Source organism: Procambarus clarkii, chromosome 40 (genome assembly GCF_040958095.1).
Source record: "Procambarus clarkii isolate CNS0578487 chromosome 40, FALCON_Pclarkii_2.0, whole genome shotgun sequence".
Taxonomy (NCBI): Eukaryota; Metazoa; Arthropoda; class Malacostraca; order Decapoda; family Cambaridae; genus Procambarus; species Procambarus clarkii.
This window is the reverse complement of record NC_091189.1, coordinates 236,652-255,082: the sequence shown is the minus strand read 5'-3', so window position 1 is coordinate 255,082 and position 18,431 is coordinate 236,652. Positions and strand designations below refer to the sequence as shown.

Here is an 18,431-nt window from a genome sequence, read left to right as displayed (position 1 = left end):
AAGTGAATAATAACCTAACCGTGTTTAGCATTATAATTCTAGCATTATAATTTTAGCATTATAATTTTAGCATTATAATTTTAGCATTATAATTTTAGCATTATAATTTTAGCATTATAATTCTAGCATTATAATTTTAGCATTATAATTTTAGCATTATAATTTTAGCATTATAATTTTAGCATTATAATAATATCACCATTATAGTTTAAAGAGTAGACATAGCCAGAAACAGGAGGAGTGGAGGACCCAACATATTAGACAACCGTTAAGTCTGTTCAACTGAACCTTCCCGAGCACATGGAGTGCACTCTAAATTTCGGTAATTGACTATAACAAAAAATACTTCCCATGCCGGGAATCGAACCCGGGCCTCCTGGGTGAAAGCCAGGTATCCTAGCCACTAGACCACATGGGACATATCTTATTAGAGCCGACAGTCCATTAATAATTAAAATAATCTTTCCTCGTTATTTTACAAATATAAGTCTTCGTTTGTAGATGATGTCTTTCAACCCGTCCTCTAGCTATGTTCATTCCATCCACCGACCGACCCCTAAGACGCATTTAACCATTTTACCATCCTGTTTGTTCAAAATAGGAATTATATCGAATATAAATGTTTATATATACTTTGTTATTTATTTATTTATTCATTTATTTATTTATTTATATATACAAAATTTCTTACATTCCTGTACAGCCACTAGCACGCAAAGCGTTTCGGGCAAATCCTTAACCCTAATTTTTCACACACACACACACACACACACACACACACACACACACACACACACACACACACACACACACACACACACACACACACCTCCACAAAGCAGGCCGTAGCAGCTGTTTAACTCCCAGGTACCTATTTACTGCTAGATGAACAGGTGCATCAAGGTGAAAGAAACTCTTTCTATTTGTTTCCGCCTGCGCCGGGAATCGAACCCCGGTCATTAGGACTACGAACGCCAAGCACTGTCCACTCAGCCGTCAGGCCCCCCCCCCCTTTGACGGTTGAGATATTAGCATTGTGCATATTGAGGCCGATGTTAGGTTAGGTGTTTAGGTTAGGTTAGGTTAGGTTAGGTTAGGTTAGGTTAGGTTAGGTTAGGTTAGGTTAGGTTAGGTGTTTAGGTTCTGTTGGCGATTATTTGTATTTGTACTTCGTGGGTGAAGCATTTACAGAACTGTTGCTTCTGTTCACCCAGTAGTGAATGGATACTGGTTGTAAACGACTTGGCAGGACGTATTCCAGAGAAAATTAGGATTAAAGACCTGCCCGAAACACTATGCTTGCTAGTGGCTTTACAAGAGTGTAAGAACTCTTGTATAAACAAATAAAAAGTTACGATTCGAAGAAGTCGTCGCGAATCCCTGTTCGAGAAATGTTCGAACGTCATCGAATCGTGTGTAAAGGGAAGGGAACTATCAGGAGGGAAAGAGCCAAGCCATTACGACTATAATATAGCACTGGGAAGGGGTCAGGATAAGGATTTGGGATGGAACGGGGGGAGAAGGGGAAGGAATGGTGCCCAACCACTTGGACGGTCGGGGATTGAACACTGACTTGCAGGAAGCTCTACCGTCGCTCTACCGTCCAGCCCAAGTGGGATGGGACAGTCGGGTGTGTAAAGCGTTTATCAATAAAAAAAAAAAACACGGGGTTTGGCGGCTGTACGTGATGAGTTTTGGCTTTTGTTAGTGAGGATGAACTGTGACCAGAGAAGACTGAGCGCCAATCCTTAACTGTTCGCTCCAAGAAGCAACTGGATACCTGATTGTAAACAGATTGTCGAGTCTTGTTTCAGGGGGGAAAACAACTATAGAGGAGGGTATGGCTAACCATGAACTATGGGAAAGGAAAAGCTCTCAGCCTGTTAACAGGAGTCAGAAATCGTCTGTTCCTGTACCCACCTGTGTCAAGGAGAGAGAGAGAGAAGAAAAAGGACCTCTTAACCTCTGACATCAATTTCCACCTGGCCTAAAGGACATTTCCCATCTAAATCACCCCCTCCCCCCCCCCCCCTTACCCCCCTCCTCCAATACCCCCCTCCTCCCCTCCCCTCCCCTCTCCCCCCCCCCCAAGACCCGCCTCAGAAGCACCTCCTGCTGGCGAGAGGCCCAAGGTAGAGAGCCGCTCCCTGCTTTACCGGGAAGACGACGGCCAATACCGAGAAGCCCTGATTAACCCCGCCCACACGAGACGCTGAAACACACACACACACACACACACACACACACACACACACACACACACACACACACACACACACACACACACACACACACACACACACACACACACACACACACACACACACACACACACACACACACACACACACACACACACACACACACACGTGTGTGTGTGGCCTGGTGGATAGCGCGCAGGACTCGTAATTCTGTGGCGCGGGTTCGATTCCCGCACGAGGCAGAAACAAATGGGCAAAGTTTCTTTCACCCTAAGTGCCCCTATTACCTATTAAAATAGGTACCTGGGAGTTAGTTAAAAAAAAAAACCAGTTGATTGACAGTTGAGAGGCGGGCCGAAAGAGCAAAGCTCAACCCCCGCAAAACACAACTAGTAAACACACACACACACACACACATGCACGTACAAATACATACACAGTTTCAACTGTATGTTTGGTAGAGCCCAGTAGGCTCCAGAAGCTCTACACTAGTTGATTGACGGTTGAGAGGCGGGACCAAAGTGCCAAAGCTCATCCCACGCAAGTACAACTAGGTGAGCACAAAGCTTATGATGTAAAAAGAGAGGAGGACTAGACTGCAAGAAGATCTTGACAGACTCCAGGAGTGGTCAAACAAATGGTTGCTAGAATTAAATCCAAACAACTGTAAGGTAACGAAGATGAGAAAGATTAGAGAGTAGACCAGAAGGCATATACTCCATAAGGCAACTGCAGAAATTGGGAAAAAAAAGAGAGGTTTGGGAGTGGATATATTTTCCCAACACTACGCAGGAGGCACAAACAAACGGGATAACATCAGCAGGATATGAGACGCTGGCGAATTGAAATCTAAGTCAGTACTCGTTCAAGGAAATCGACACATCATTTGTTAGACCAACACTGGAATACGCGGCACCGGCATGGAATCAGCGCCTATTGTGAACCATAACACCAAAAATTGCAAAGTACAAAGTTTTACAACAAGATTGATGCTACAATTAAGAGGATTAAGGCACACAAGAATAGGCTACTGCAAATCTCACAATCCTAGAGGAGAAGAGGAATAGACGGGATATAATCACAACATACAAGATACTGAAGAGAGTAAATAAAGTGAACAAGTATTGCCTCTTCAAATTGAGAGAAAGCAGACACAAGAGGAAGCTTTCAATGGAAATGAAACTAAGTTATATAAAGCAATACTCGCACCCTGTATGGGTAGTCAACAAATGGAATGTATTGAAAGAAGTTGTGGAAGCCACCTCCCATCTACCACTTTAAGACCAGATTTAGGAATAAAAAAAGAGTTTGAACATGAGAATAGTTCAATAATAAAGCAACGGATACAACAAGGCCAGTAGGCGAGGCTTGACGAGTTAAACCTCCTTCCTCCTTTGACACTGTTAGGTACACTACACACGAGAATATCGGAGAACTAACGAAATAACAGATCAGTACATTAGCCAACCGACGGTTAGAAATGCGGGATGCACGAACAAACAGTTCGATCCTCCAGGCCCCAACTAGTAAACACCCTCACCAACCTGCCAAGAACGCCTCCCTCTAACTCTCGGAGAATTACCCCCCTTTAACCCTTAATTAAACAGTATATTAACTCTTATAAACCTCTCGTCTCACCTCGGGTTAATATAGCGAACGAGACGCCCAACATCACCGAGTTCTCGTTAACGTTAAATAACACTTTGCTTGAAAAATGTTTCTCGTATTGATCTCTTAAGTGTGTAGTTAACAGCGAGGCTCAGGTATTGTGCCTCGTCGCGGCCCAAGCCAAACACGTGTGCAATGTTGGCACCTGGGTGCACAGTGGCTATTAAAACACCTGTGTTGTGTGGCGAGAGGTGTGGTCATGACTGTGGGGAAATAGTGTTTCTAATAGGGTGGTCAGTGACAGTCAGGAATGTGTGGCATTGGGGAGGGGGAGATGGGGGTTGGGGTGGTGGTGGTGGTTGCTATATGGATGTGTCTGGAGGGGTGTAGTCTGGTCGATGGGTCGACGTATGGGTGTAGTCTGGTCGATGGGTCGACGTATGGGTGTGGTCTGGTCGATGGGTCGACGTATGGGTGTGGTCTGGTCGATGGAACGACGTATGGGTGTGGTCTGGTCGATGGGTCGACGTATGGGTGTGGTCTGGTCGATGGGTCGACGTATGGGTGTGGTTTGGTCGATGGGTCGACGTATGGGTGTAGTCTGGTCGATGGGTCGACGTATGTGGTAAAAAAACAAAAAAATTGTTTTTTTAAGTCTACCATGGGTATGGTCAGCAAGAGCGGTTAATGGTGATGTTAGGGATGTGGTCATCACTGTTTCTAGAGGTTAAGGTTCGTAAAGCGAGTTGATGATTTGATCAAAGGTGTGACTAAGGATGTGGTTTAGCGTGTGGCTCTATGATAAAGGGTAAGAGTGTGGCCTGAAGAGTGGCTGGACAACGAGGATATTGATGAGTCCGTTGATGTGGCTAGAGGTGTGACCTTTCCAGTGATATCGCTAGAAGGACAAAAGTCAAGGTCTCACCCAGGGATATGGCAATGGTGTGGCTACAGGAGGGACGTGTATATGGCCTTGATGTGGCTATAGGAGTACAGGCATGGTGTGGCTGGGGAAGAATTGTCATGTACGCTTTTCACGGGGTGTAATTTAGGGAGTGAAATTTTAGGGGATAATTTAGGGATTTCACCCCTCACATGGGGGGTGAAATAGTGATGAGAAATAGGATATGCTCCCATGTGTGTAATTGGAATGAGAATGGGGGTGAGTCCTCATGTGGACGGCCCGATTTGCCACTCAGTAAAATAATGCAACTGCTTCGCCTAACCAGAAACCTACGCACCCAACCAGCCCACCTAACCTATCGACCCCAACACATAAAACAAACAATTGTATTACTATGCTTTAATTTTCCCTAATACGTCACAATTTTTATTTTGTTTTACGAATTCCGTCAAAGTAGGAGAAAAATATAAATATAGAAGACAGAGAAGGAACAACAATATATTTCAATTAAAAAAATATATGTAGTACGGGGGGGGGGTAAAAATAGCCTAAGCTACTCTATCCCTTTGAGATGTATTTTTTCTTGTTTCAATAAACTTACTTGAACTTGAACTATGTAGTATAAATTGTTATTTCTGCAAATTGTTGATGGTTGCAGTTAGTGTTATTTTAACATGCACCAAATTTAACACGATTTGTTCAAAATATTACTAAGGAAGTTATTTAACGTATTTGGTAAAATTGTAAACACCTCCTGGACTGTTCTCATTAAATGAGGAATTTATTATAAAGTGTGTGCAAACTTTAAAGGCAACAAGTTGTTTGCCTTTTTGTTTGAAGTAAAGCACCAATATCAGCGAGGTGCTAATTCTAAATGTAAATTCTAAAATCATTGTCGCTATTCTAGGGCGCTCGAGCTTACTAATACATAGGGGCTGGGGGGGGGGGGAGAATGGGGGTTAGTGGAGGGGACATAATGGTTAGTGGGGGGAATAGGGGCTATAGGGGAACATAGGGACTAGGGGGGGACATGTGGGGTAGGGGAAGGGGAAGATATGGGGGCTAGGGGAAGGGGAGGACATGGGGGCTAGGGGAAGGGGAGGACATGGGGGCTAGGGGAAGGGGGGAGAGCCCAGCCCGACATACTGAGGGCGACCTCTACTTTTAGCTCGGTGTCGGCAGTATTTCCGTACACATGACGCGCCGTCTCCACACATTATTAGCTAACACTCCGACTGCTGACGCCAGCCAGCCAGCCACTCCTCTGGCGCCAGCCAGCCACTCCCACGACGCCAGCCAGCCAGCCACTCCTCTGGCGCCAGCCAGCCACTCCCACGACGCCAGCCAGTCAGCCACTCCCCCGACGCCAGATGAACATTGAAGTCAGATAACTGCCTCATAGCCTAGTTGAGTTCAGCTGCCTCTCCTGGCTACGTCACAGCTGAGACCAGCTGTCTCGCCTGGGTCAGCACATACTATCCACACATTGCCGCAACGAAGCGAAACCAGTATATCTCGAAGTCGAAGACTCGCATCTATCGATCTCTTACCCGCAAGACCTTGTGAACTTTCACTGGTATGTTCAGGAAAAGGTACATCAAGCTCCCTATTGCCTTTTCGCGCCTTCTGAAGGGGGGTGTAGATAGCTCCATTTCTCTTACGTCGACCACAATGTGAACTGCAACTCTCTTCCACTCCCCCTCCACCCCTTCTGCATCCTCCCTTTGCAATAAAGCAGTTTACCTTGCAACATGAGCGTATTTCGAGAGTTCCTCTGTGGATGGCCTCATAATGCTCGCGCGAGGTAGGATACGTGAAGTGTTGCTGTTTGGAAGAGAAGAAGGTGATACTTTGATGGGAAACAGAGCCAAGAAAGATTCTGTGCTGTCCACCATTAACACAACACCATTCTGAGAATACCACACTCTGGCCAACGCAACACCGTGGCAACAGAGCGCCGTGGCAACAGAGCGCCGTGGTAACAGAGCGCCGTGGTAACAGAGCGCCGTAACAATAGCTAGAGCGCCTACAAAATGCCACATGCTCACCCCCCCCCCCCCATCAACTAGGATAATAATACAGCCCCCACGAGTGAGTTGACATATTGTCGTTCAAATTAAGCCAAAAAAAAAACTATTTACCCCCCCCCCCCCCCCGCGAGTGAAACAGAATTCCATGAAGACGACTTAATCCTTCCAAGAAACCCAAATCGATATCTTTTTAGAAGCATTATTATAAATCCTTGAGTTGACAGACTCCTTACTCCTTAGTCTGTCTCACCGACCACATTTATGGTACAAGGGATAGTGAGGAAATTTTGGTGGATGAACAAGGGGTTTGGTGGAGGGGGGATGGGGGGGGTGGGGATTTAGGAGGTGGGGGGGGGGATTTAGGAGGTTGTGATGGACGCAGAGGCTCCATCAGTCACTGCTTGACGGCACACGGGGGAGAGAGAGACAAGAGGTGGTGTAACGAGGTGACTGCTTGTCTGGCATCTGGCCACATTGCGTGCATGGCTCTCCCGCAGCCAAATTTGTCCTTGACAGGTTCAGCACGTGTCGTAGAGCGTCACGTGGGTGTGTGTGTGTGTGTGTGTGTGTGTGTGTGTGTGTGTGTGTGTGTGTGTGTGTGTGTGTGTGTGTGTGTGTGTGTGTGTGTGTGTGTGTGTGTGTATGTGTGTGTGTGTGTGTGTGTGTGTGTGTGTGTGTGTGTGTGTGTGTGTGTGTGTGTGTGTGTGTGTGTGTGTGTGTGTGTGTGTGTGTGTGTGTGTGTGTGTGTGTGTGTGTGTGTGTGTGTGTGTGTGTGTGTTCCTTGAGGATCGAGGTGTGAGTCCGCCTCTCAAACCGTCGGTCGTCTAAGGTACCGACACTGGTGGCCTCTCTAGCTCTTACGACACCGCCCAATGGCCGTCTACGGGACGCGTAAACGAACTAAACTTTAAGACTTCGCTGGTCCCCCTTCCTTGAGGCTCTCTTCATTATTTATTTAGGAGGAAGTGAGCTGCTTAGGGCGCCGCCAACGTCCTTGCTTGCCAGGCTAATTTCCCCCCGCCGGGCTGGAGACGAATGTCCCCACCAACATATTAATCAAGACTTAAAATTCTTACATGTTTTATTAAAATTTCTGGCTCTGGCGCGACCTGCAGGAGAGCATAAACCATAAGATGGAATCCGTTCGTGTTCTTAGACCATAACTTACAGGCATGGCTCGAGTTAGACATTAATTGGGCTCTGAGGGTAAGTGACTCCTTGTTTACACTTGAGGCTATCATCGTCTATCACCTTCTCTTGCGAACCTGGTATTAATTTTCCATGTTAATAAAGCATATACATGAAGACGCCCAACTGAGTAATGTATATAATTCCTGAGACGCGCTGGACCTACACTCGTGGACCTACGGGATGAGTCTGACATTTTTGACCCGAGGGGCAAGTTTATTGAGTATCTTCACTCATCCCTGTGGGGGTTCATGGTCCGGCCAGCAGGCGGTGTAATACCCGCATGGTCTGAGCGGTATTTCAACATAATTGCAACAATGTATACATAATTTGCAATAACACGGGAGTTATGAACCACGGTGGGGCTCCGTGAGCGAGGTTTGGCTAATTGAACCTAAATTGCCAGCTAAAAGTCCCCCTGACAAGGAAACGCATCCGTCTTAAACGGCGCTGTTTGCACTTTGCCTGTGCCTGCCTACCACGATGTGCTTGTCGGGACGAGCCTTGCAGGCACCAAGCACCGCCGCCTTCTGATATATATATATATATATATATATATATATATATATATATATATATATATATATATATATATATATATATATATATATATATATATGCGAACAAGCCTGAATGGTCCCCAGGACAATATGCAACTGAAAACTCACACCCCAGAAGTGACTCGAACCCATACTCCCAGAAGCAACGCAACTGGTATGTACAAGACGCCTTAATCCACTTGACCATCACGACCGGACAAAATGAGGTGATAGCCGAGGCTATTTGAACCACCCCACCGCCGGCACTCGGATAGTAATCTTGGGCATAGCATTTTACCAAATCACCTCATTCTTTGGGGCACACGTGAGGAACACAAATGCGAACAAGCCTGAATGGTCCCCAGGACAATATGCAACTGAAAACTCACACCCCAGAAGTGACTCGAACCCATACTCCCAGAAGCAACGCAACTGGTATGTACAAGACGCCTTAATCCACTTGACCATCACGACCGGACAAAATGAGGTGATAGCCGAGGCTATTTGAACCACCCCACCGCCGGCACTCGGATAGTAATCTTGGGCATAGCATTTTACCAAATCACCTCATTCTTTGGGGCACACGTGAGGAACACAAATGCGAACAAGCCTGAATGGTCCCCAGGACAATATGCAACTGAAAACTCACACCCCAGAAGTGACTCGAACCCATACTCCCAGAAGCAACGCAACTGGTATGTACAAGACGCCTTAATCCACTTGACCATCACGACCGGACAAAATGAGGTGATAGCCGAGGCTATTTGAACCACCCCACCGCCGGCACTCGGATAGTAATCTTGGGCATAGCATTTTACCAAATCACCTCATTCTTTGGGGCACACGTGAGGAACACAAATGCGAACAAGCCTGAATGGTCCCCAGGACAATATGCAACTGAAAACTCACACCCCAGAAGTGACTCGAACCCATACTCCCAGAAGCAACGCAACTGGTATGTACAAGACGCCTTAATCCACTTGACCATCACGACCGGACAAAATGAGGTGATAGCCGAGGCTATTTGAACCACCCCACCGCCGGCACTCGGATAGTAATCTTGGGCATAGCATTTTACCAAATCACCTCATTCTTTGGGGCACACGTGAGGAACACAAATGCGAACAAGCCTGAATGGTCCCCAGGACAATATGCAACTGAAAACTCACACCCCAGAAGTGACTCGAACCCATACTCCCAGAAGCAACGCAACTGGTATGTACAAGACGCCTTAATCCACTTGACCATCACGACCGGAAAATAGCCTCGGCTATCACCTCATTTTGTCCGGTCGTGATGGTCAAGTGGATTAAGGCGTCTTGTACATACCAGTTGCGTTGCTTCTGGGAGTATGGGTTCGAGTCACTTCTGGGGTGTGAGTTTTCAGTTATATATATATATATATATATATATATATATATATATATATATATATATATATATATATATATATATATATATATATATATCTGACATTGTCACATTCTTAATCACGTGTTTATTTTCGTGATATACACATATATATATATATATATATATATATATATATATATATATATATATATATATATATATATATATATATATATATATATATATATATATATATATGTCGTACCTAGTAGCCAGAACGCACTTCTCGGCTTACTATGCAAGGCCCGATTTGCCTAATAAGCCAAGTTTTCCTGAATTAATATATTTTCTCTAATTTTATTCTTAATAAATGATAAAGCTGCCCATTTCATTATGTATGAGATCAATTTTTATTTATTGGAGTTAAAATTAACGTAGATATATGACCGAACCTAACCAACCCTACCTAACCTAACCTAACCTATCTTTGTAGGTTAGGTTAGGTTAGGTAGCCGAAAAAGTTAGGTTAGGTTAGATTAGGTAGGTTAGGCAGTTAAAAAACAATTAATTCATGAAAACTTGGCTTATTAGGCAAATCGGGCCTTGCATAGTAGGCTGAGAAGTGCGTTCTGGCTACTAGGTACGACATATATATATATATATATATATATATATATATATATATATATATATATATATATATATATATATATATATATATATATATATATATATATATATATATACCCAGCTTCTTCAGCGTATACATTGAGAGTTTAAGTCGGTCCTGGACTTTGTTCAGAACTAAAGCAGACTTGCTCTGACAGGTTTTAATTCGCCCAACACCCAACCTGAACAATAAAATCGATCTAATAAAAATAAAAAAATGAATACAAATACACAGTCTCCCTTACTCAAATACTTAAAATATAAGTATAACAAGAATAAACAAAAGTCTTGTCAAATTTAACACGCCAGAAAAAGGTAGAAAAGGAATAACGGGGAAAATCCTAGAAGAAAATAACAGCAAGGAACCCAATAATAAATAGAGGACACACACACACACAATAAATAGAGGACACACACACACACAATAAATAGAGGACACACACACACACAATAAATAGAGGACACACACACACACAATAAATAGAGGACACACACACACACAATAAATAGAGGACACACACACACACAATAAATAGAGGACACACACACACACACAATAAATAGAGGACACACACACACACACAATAAATAGAGGACACACACACACACAATAAATAGAGGACACACACACACACAAAAAAAGGGGTAAGTGGGTGAGCCTTCTATCCCAGACGAGCAGTGATAGTTAATTAGCGATCGCCCCTCAACCTCTAATTAAAACAATCAAGGTTACTATTCCATATTATCACAAACACACTCTCCCAGTAGAACATATAAGCGGAACATGTTCTGGGACGGGGTGTGGGGCGAGGGATTGTTTGTTCTCGCTCGGCATGTTCCTCCGCCTTGGCTCCAAGGCCCAGCTGTTGCGGGAATAATGGACGCAGTTCAGGGAAGAAGCTCCTTGATGGTACCCCCCCTTGTTGTCTGCTCCGGGGGGTCTTTCGCCTGGAGGGAGGCACGCAAACACACGCAATGATGTATTGCGTGTGTTTGCGAGAGAGAGAGAGAGAGAGAGAGAGAGAGAGAGAGAGAGAGAGAGAGAGAGAGAGAGAGAGAGAGAGAGAGAGAGAGAGAGAGAGAGAGAGAGAGAGAGAGAGAGAGAGACAGAGAGAGAGAGAGAGAGAGAGAGAGAGAGAGAGAGAGAGAGAGAGAGAGAGAGAGAGAGAGAGAGAGAGAGAGAGAGAGAGAGAGAGAGAGAGAGAGAGAGAGAGAGAGAGACAGAGACAGAGACAGAGACAGAGACAGAGAGAGAGAGAGAGAGAGAGAGAGAGAGAGAGAGAGAGAGAGAGAGAGAGAGAGAGAGAGAGAGAGAGAGAGAGAGAGAGAGAGAGAGAGAGAGAGAGAGAGAGAGAGAGAGAGAGAGAGAGAGAGAGAGAGAGAGAGAGAGAGAGAGAGAGAGAGAGAGAGAGAGAGAGAGAGAGAGAGAGAGAGAGAGAGAGAGAGAGAGAGAGAGAGAGAGAGAGAGAGAGAGAGAGAGAGAGAGAGACAGACAGACAGAGAGAGACAGAGAGAGAGAGAGAGAGAGAGAGAGAGAGAGAGAGAGAGAGAGAGAGAGAGAGAGAGAGAGAGAGAGAGAGAGAGAGAGAGAGACAGAGAGAGAACGGGGGAGGGGTGTCGCCGAGGAAGAATAGAGAGGAGAGAGAGAGAGACAGAGAGAGAACGGGGGAGGGGTGTCGCCGAGGAAGAATAGAGAGGAGAGAGAGACAGAGAGAGAACGGGGGAGGGGTGTCGCCGAGGAAGAATAGAGAGGAGAGAGAGAGAGAGAGAGAGAGAGAACGGGGGAGGGGTGTCGCCGAGGAAGAATAGAGGGGAGAAAGATGCAAAGCAGCGAGAAGTTGGAATTATGGAACAAGCCATATAGTTATCCAGTATATTTACAAACTTGGGGTGTGTGTGTGTGGCGCGGGAGGAACAGTGCCAAGTGTGTGATGAACTTGACAGCAACACAAAAGACCTGGTCTTGAATTTCGTCTTCCCGTAAGAATAATTTCAGCTGTTCTTCCTACTTGAATCATTAGAGACCATCTTAACACACTCATCTCTCAGACTGTGCCGGCGACGTCCAGTTAGAGAGAACAAAATTGTCTTCAAACTTAAGTGCATTGTCTTTGGATTTCACCCCATGCCGTCTAGTTTTATTGGTATTCATTTGTAAACCTTTTCATTTTTATCCTCACTGTCAGTCTTCACAAGTATTTTATACGCCTCTAACATATCTTCTCTCTCGCTTCTCTTTTCTAACGTTATGTGCTCACCTGTTAATACTTACCTATCTGTAGCTACAGGGGCGTGGGATCTAGTTATACATGTCCCGCCTCCGTGTCGTTCATCCCAGGTAATTCCGTGACAAGACTCGTTGAAAACTATTGTATTTTTTCATGTTTTATATGTTCTTGTGTAAGGGAGGATCGGGGGGGGGGGGGGTCCGCCATGGTCTCACGAAGGCGGTGTACAGAGATCTAAATGCCTTCTTATCTATCTTCTTATCGAGGTTCCTTAAAGTTCTGCCTTTTGCCAGTGTTGCTGATGTGATCCTATTTATTTGTACTTCTGGAATTAGGTTTGGTGTTGTGTCCACTCTCGGGTTGACTAAATCACCAACCACGAGGCCTGGTCAGGGACTGGGCTGCAAGGACATTGATCCCCGAAACCACCTCAAAGTATATAAGGCCCTTTTCTCCAGTTGTTGTTGTTGTTTTAGATTCAGCCACTCGCAACCAAAAGTTGCAAGTAGCACGGGCTATGGTGAGCCCGTTGTGGACTTGCCTGGCACAAGAGTTGTGCCGAACTCGAGTCGTTACAGGGAGTGAACGGCCCGTTATTGCATAACCCACGCTGTTGGTCACCTGTTGCCATTTCCATCACAATACACTTGGTGGTGGTGAAACCCAGAAGCCATTTTTCGGACCAACTCTGCAGCTTGTCTAAATCATCTTGGGTGTAGAAGAGTGTGTGCGTGCGCGTGTACGTCCGCGTGCGTGCGAACGAGTGTGTGTGTGCGCAGTGCGAGTGTCAGTTTAAGCAGCGAGGTGCGGTGGGCTGAGTTTAGTAAACAATGACAGGCGTAGATTCTTCCCCAAGCGTTCAAATTTGTGATACAGGAGAGGTTCACTAGGCCATTGCTTCTAAAGAACTTAGTTCTACGCACTTCGTGACGAGCTGAGAAAAGGCGCGTGTGTGTGTGTGTGTGTATCCCCTTCTGGCGGCCAATTTTTCATATAGCTTTTGAAGTTTTTCATTCGGCAGGGGTAGCTAATCTTCCTCTCTGTAATTGGACGGGACAGGAGCCAGCTGTGGAACCTCTCCGAACATCTTACACATTTTTTCCGAAATGGAGTCAGCTGCGTTGGCGTTCAAATGCATCCACATAGCCGTCCTTTGAGTGATTATCATGCATGATTATCAGTATTGATAAATCATTCATTGTAACAGAGATTATTATATATGTAATCGTTGTATATAATAGATTATTAAGTATGGCTTATGTGTGTATGTTGTCATACACATATAAGCCATAAGCCATAAGCCATAAGCTTCAGTTGTCAAGCCATAAGCTTCAGTTGTCAAGCCATAAGCCATAAGCTTCAGTTGTCAAGCCATAAGCCATAAGCTTCAGTTGTCAAGTCATAAGCCATAAGCTTCAGTTGTCAAGCCATAAGCCATAAGCTTCAGTTGTCAAGCCAGAGCTGGTCATGTTTTTATAATTGGTCAGTGTTGCCCCCTGGTGACCGCCCTGGGAACTAATTTTGTTTTGATCGGGAGCTTATACTTAGCAGTGTTTACTTAACAGTGGCTACGAGTCGACGTCACACCTGACACACGTCACACCTAACACACGTCACACCTAACACACGTGACACCTGTCACACGTCACACCTGACACACGTCACACCTGACACACGTCACAACTGGCACGTCACCCCACACCCCATAGGATGGTTACGGACTATTGGTAACCCTTCCACCACCGCCCACAGGATGAGCTGTGGAGTTTATTATGCATTTTTTAACGTTCTCTAAATTGTGATATATATATCTTCTGACAACAATAGTTTGTATAAAAAAAATAAATTGGAGCAATGAAGGTGACTCGAACACCCGCGAGCGAAAGAAATCCCAGCCGCACACCTTATATACCACCATTGGAGCTCGGCATAGTTAGTGAATAGTAACTATGCTACTCTCTGCTACTCTCACCGTGTTTACAACATGGAACAACAAGGAACAGGAACATTAAGGCTTGGTGAAATACTTTCCCAGTGTTAAAAACCAGTGGACACTGTTCCTAATGAACAGCAGTTGGTGAACAGGTGGAACAAGCAAGCTGTGAGAACTGGGAGGACTCTGAAGCGAATAATTGTACCCGCTGGACAAGACAACAGTCACTATCAGGAGGTACGAAGCTGAAGGAATACAACAAGTGGCGTCTCTCAAGACTCGGTCCTGGGACCAGTGCTGTTCCTAATTATTTTTGTGAAATAATTAGGCTCTCGAACCGAGCGAGATTCTTCGAACGTGTCAACATTTGCAGACGATGCAGATCCAATAAGGACTGCGAAAAGGCGTGGAGCGCTGCAGAAAGTTACAGGAGGACCTTGACGAAATCTAAAAGTGATGAAATAATTTGCTGGAATTCAATCTCAAATGAAAGATGAGGAAGATGGAAAACGCTGACTAGAGGGCCATGAAGTAGCTATACCATAAGGAAAAGGAAACGACAAGAATTGAGCGAGAGAGAGAAATTGAGAGAGAGAGAGACAGTGAATTGGATTCCAACACTAACACCAGCGGCACACACAAACAGGGTAACATCAGCAGCATATGGGACGCTGGCAAACATTGGAGCATCGTTTACAAACCTAAATCAGGACTCGTTCAGTGTGATCTTCACAACCTTTATTAGACAAGTACTGGAAGCCGCACCTCACCAAACAAAGTCAAAACTGAACGGGTATAAATGTTTGCATCAAGATTAGTGTCAGAGCTGTGAGGATTACGCTATGATGATCGGTTAAAGGAACTAATTTTCAAAACTCTACAGATAGAAAAAAACACATGAGGGATATGATCACAACATACAAAATACTAACGAGAATAGACAAGGTGGACAAGGACAGCCTCTTTAAATTGAGAGAAAATAGGACAAGATGACATAAGTGGAAGTATACTAGGCTACTGCAACTCTGTCTTCTGCAGGGTTGGTAACAGTGAGACATCCGTGACGTCACTTGCACCTGTTGACCCGCCTGGCATCATGGCCGCCAAATTTAAATATCGTCTCATTTCCTCGAAGCAACAAAGACGCTTTTTACACGTTGTTGAACGGTGGTGGTGACGAGGGTGGTGATGTGAAGGTGATTGGCTGAGCTGGCGGGCGCGCCGGCTGACAGGGAAAGGACAGTTAATTATGAGAAAGCACTAAGTCAGTGTGACTGTATAACTCAGGGAAGGGATGCAAGGAACGGAGGGAGTGAAGGAACGGTGCCCAGACCACTTGCACCACCTTGGCTTGTCAATCAGCAGTCCGAGAGCAGCAGTACACCAAGAACTCCACCAAAATCTTGAAGATCAAAGACAAAGTAAAATCGACACCAGTAATTCCATCTATCATCATACTATCATGCAAGAGGAGCCACACATCTATGGATCATCCAATAAAATCAGCAGACTTCTAGATGTTACTACTGCTCGGCTTAGATTCGGTTACAAGTATCTCTGGGAATTCTCATTATCTGCTGATGTAGACCTGACCAAATGTAAACTGTGTCAACAAAATTATTCGCACACCCTCCGTCACTATGTGATGGAGTGCGAAAAGATACGTGAATTTAGAGACCATTCTATATCATATGTTCAAGAGATGTGTCAATATTTCATTCAAAATAATCTGCTACCAGAACTCTTAACCAAATATCCCCAGATTGCTAACTGTAGGTAGTAATTAAGTGATTGTAACCTATCCACCGCTGCCCACTGGATGGGGAGGGGGGCGGTGTGCAGGACATACAGATCAATTGTGACACTAACTCTCCACATATGTCAGTTGCTTAATTTAGAAACTGTACTTGTGGTCGATCTCGAGCCCATTGTTGATGTGACGATATGTATTGAATTTTGTAACTAGCTCATCAAGATTGTAACTTGCTTAGCTAAATGGATTGTGGGGTTCAGTCCCTGAGCCCATTATGTGCCTCTGTAACCCTTTCCACCACCGCCCATAGGATGGATGTGGGGTCCACCACCACTCACAGGACGGGTGTGGGGGGTCCACCACCACCCACAGGATGGGTGTGGGGGTCCACCACCCCCCACAGGATGGGTGTGGGGGTCCACCACCCCCCACAGGATGGGTGTGGGGGTCCACCACCCCCCACAGGATGGGTGTGGGGGTCCACCACCGCCCACAGGTTGGGTGTGGGGGTCCACCATCGCCCACAGGTTGGGTGTGGGGTCCACCATCGCCCACAGGTTGGGTGTGGGGTCCACCATCGCCCACAGGTTGGGTGTGGGGTTAATACATTCGCGTAGAAACTGAAATGTGGGAAAAAGCCGCATATACCGATGGAAAATGTATATAACCAAATTAAATATAGAAAAAGAAATGGAGAAGGTGTGGAGATTTCACCAGAAGTGCCAAGACTGTGGCACTGTGCCAAAGTTTGGGGGGTAAAGCTATGATCATATGACTGTGTTTACGTGTACACGAGTCGTACAGGACGCTGGTTCAAGCGCAGTCGAAATTGGAAACCTGAGCCGGTTAGAATTCAGACGTCATAGTGACGTCACACCTTGGGCATACCGTATATAAAAGAAAACTTTGTTCAAAACAAAACAGGAGAGTGGCTGGGGGACTTGCTGAACTTTAGTGTTTTACACAACTTGTAATATAATGAGAGGGTCTGCTCTCTCCTCTCTGAGGGTATATATCTGAGAGGGTCTGAGAGGACCTTAAGAGAGGGAAGGGTATATATATATAAATATATATATATATATATATATATATATATATATATATATATATATATATATATATATATATATATATATATATATATATATATATATATATAATAGTATATTTTCGTAGTCTTTTTGCAGACATTTGTCTGCAAAAATATGACATATGTTATATTGTCATATTTTTGCAGACATAATATAATAGAAAGGTTGAAATCAATGATTCCAGCACCATTCTTGGATGGTGAATCCACCACCACCACCACCACCAATTCCCCGACGAACGTATTCACTCACTAACATCGATGCCAGCTGGACAAAGCACGACGCAGTGATCAGAAAGGTAAAAGAAGATATAGCGAGCACAACAAAATGAGACCTTAAATTGGAACATTTTGTCAAATCCTAACAAAGTAAAGGCTTCATTCAGCAGGCTGTTGGCCGAGTTAACACGGAGACATTAACACTGAAGATGCATCGATACATCTCCAGATCTTCAACACAATCTCAGGCTGCAAAATATCAAGATTGCTAAAACTCCATCGAACATATTAAGATGAAAATAACAGACGATGAGTCTCAATTACGTGAATGAAGGTATAATGACCAAACCTCACATACCAGAAGATGAAGAGACTAAGACGTTTATTGGTCCATCTTGGACCACATACGTCTTGATAATGGTCCAGAGCGGACCGAAACGTCGTCGTTGCTTCATCTTCTGGTGTGTGTGTGGTTTGGTTATCATGAAAACAACAATGACCAAAGCACAATTAGCACATCCGTACTGGTTCAACCAAGCCCCACTGCATGTGAAACTCCACCTGTGCAGAATGCTAATTAGGCCTCAGCTTGTATTCCATACACTCTCGCTTAATTTAACAAAATGCCAAACCTGCTCAAGCTATAACGAGGTATATCGTTATAGCTTGTATATCTTGTCTAGAGGAAGATATGGTATATGTCTTCCTCTCACTGT

The 18,431-nt window shown here is 44.7% G+C and overlaps 1 non-coding gene across 1 annotated transcript; it reads right to left on the bottom strand.

Annotated features, from left to right (window-relative positions):
- Window positions 1–346: 346 nt before the first annotated feature.
- Window positions 347–418, bottom strand: TRNAE-UUC (transfer RNA glutamic acid (anticodon UUC)). The gene has a single exon. It is a non-coding gene; the product is annotated as a tRNA-Glu (tRNA).
- Between the last annotated feature and the right edge of the window lie 18,013 nt (window positions 419–18,431).